Below are 2,563 nucleotides of genomic sequence, written 5' to 3'. Positions count from 1 at the left end.
GGGGTGATCACAAAGCAGTCCTAAGAAAGAATGCAAATATTTTGTTGTCAGTGGCATTTCTGCAAGTTTGTGTGGTATGATACTGACACCTTTCAGTAATAATACTAACAAACAGATGGTTGAGGAGGAAGTGCAAGCAGACACATGGCAACAAGATTTACAGCTGTCAGAGCTGTTCATAATCTGCAACCCCTTGTCCAGAGTTTGAACATCTTGGGCACTTTGCCATGATTTGTACATTATACAGGATCAGGGTCCACATGGCCATACAACCAGAAGAAATAATAATAATGCAGCTTCTGAGTGAAGGAATGCTATGTCCAGCACATGTTGCCTTGAAATCATAAAGTTCTACAGAGCAGAAGGAGTCTATTCAGCCCATCAAGTCTGCACCGACCTCAATCTCACCCAGGCCCTATCCTCATAACCCCATGCATTTACACTAGCTACTCCCCCTGACACTAAGGGGCAATTTAGCATGGCCAATACACCTAACCTGCACATCTTTGGACTGTGGGAGGAAACCCATGCAGACACAGGGAGAATGTGCAAACTCCACACAGACAATGACCCAAGCCGGGAATCGAACCCGGGTGTCTGGCGCTGTGAGGCAGCAGTGCTTACCACTGTGCCAGTGTGCTGCCCAAATGTTGATACATGTCACAGAAAATGCAATCAAACACGATATTTAATGAGATGAAGACAAAAATAACTTTAAATAGTTGGCAACTATATAGGCAGGAATTTTTGCTGTGTGTGTGTTGGGGTTGGGGGGAAGGGAGGAAGAAAACAGGAGTCAGGACTGTTTCCAGCTCCTGAAACCACTTATAGGGGGAAACAGGAACAGACGCTCTTTGGGACTTTGACTGGAGAACTCCATCCATTGGCAAATAAGAGTGGTTGGTTCTTTAAGCTGGAGAACTGCCAAGGGACTCCAGGCTTGAGAGAAACAGTAGGCTGCAGGGAAGGGTAAATTACTGAGAGAATCCCTCTCGCCTTTGGCTGCACCCCCACCATGACAGGAAGGGTCAGCAAGCCTGCCGGAGCATTGGCCACCCCCCCCACCCCCACTTGGCACTGATAGCCTCCCAGTTGGCCTCCTCTAACTTTCCTTAAGGAGATTCTTAATGGGCATCTTTGCCTGCTCACCTTCTGGGGGTTAGTAGTTATGCTAGGCCCCAGACCTGCTTCCCCTAAAATGGTCAGCACAGGGAACAATGTCAGGAAACTGGACACGTTGATTGGCATCAGTATTTTCAGGCCCCTTACAGATCTGATCCTGACCTCTGTTGTGCCTGAGAATTCTGCCCATAGAATCCATTCTTAATGTACAAAAACAATCAGTTTTTTCAGTTGTGACAATGACAATCACATATTCTAAACAAAGCAAAGGAAATTGCCTATAAAACCTACATCTGCAAATTAGTATCGGTTAAGAGTACATGATACAAGAGGTGCAATACAAACTGGAAGAACAGGGTGAAAATGATTGATGATAAGCAACTTGATGAGACGGTGGCCAGAGTTTTAAGCTATTCCCCCCTCCCCTCCCCACCCCTTACGTCCCCCACCCCCCAGCAAGTTCTGAGGCTGGGATGAGAGTATAAAATTGCATGGATGGGATTCCCTCCGAGATCCTGCCTGCTCCAACCTAGCCGTGATTTTACGCCGAGGCGCTGTTGGTAATTTGAAAATCATTCGGGTTAGTGTGAGTATCATTTTGCAGTTTGAATTAATATGTTCCGAAGCATTTCCTGCTAAAGTTGATGGAAGCCATTTTAATGAAAACTGAACCAGTATTATTGGCAACCACCCAGATTAGTTATGTAGACAGCTTTAATTGTGAGGCAATTAAAGAATTAATAATTCATTAATAGATATGTTGGAAAGACTGGAAAGGTAATTTGGAACACAAATGTTTATAACTTTTATAATTCTAAACATAATATTATCATTTGGCTATTAATAGACGCTCTTAAAGTGCTGTGGGAATAAGATTATAGTGTATTTCTCAGGCCACTAGGAGGAGGACCGAATAGGCTCCTGTCTAAGGGACCTCAAGTCCAAATGATAGTTTTGCTTACCAATTATAGGTCATGACTCAGCCTACTTCAAGATAAGAGATAGTTTGAGAAGAAGCATTGTCTTAAAGCTGAGACAACACATGTAATTATCTAAAAAAACAATGGGCTAATTCTTACTTAATTATTGACAAGTTATAGACCAATTGGCTATTTTTCCAACAATTAGCTAAGGTGGGCTTACAATATTTTAAGATATAAAAAAAAGGTCTTGAGACATCATTTTGGGTCAGGATAGGCAAAACCAGAGAGAAAGAGGTGTAAAAAGGAAGGCGTGGATAGTGTGGGGGAGAGAGAGATGTTTGAGGCAGGCCGAGGCAGAGAAGAAGAGAGTGATGTTTAAGGAGAGGTGCTGAGAACTGGTTTTGGAGTTGTCACTTCACAACTTGGTCTGAGAAGGTGGGGAGAAATCTGTTCAATTGTTAAAGTTAAGCTTTCTCCTCTTACTGCTAATTCCTGCTAATTGATACCTTGCGTTTTAT

The sequence above is a fragment of the Mustelus asterias genome, chromosome 11 (genome assembly GCF_964213995.1).
Source record: "Mustelus asterias chromosome 11, sMusAst1.hap1.1, whole genome shotgun sequence".
In the NCBI taxonomy this organism is placed as follows: Eukaryota; Metazoa; Chordata; class Chondrichthyes; order Carcharhiniformes; family Triakidae; genus Mustelus; species Mustelus asterias.
Note: the sequence above shows the minus strand (reverse complement) of the source record.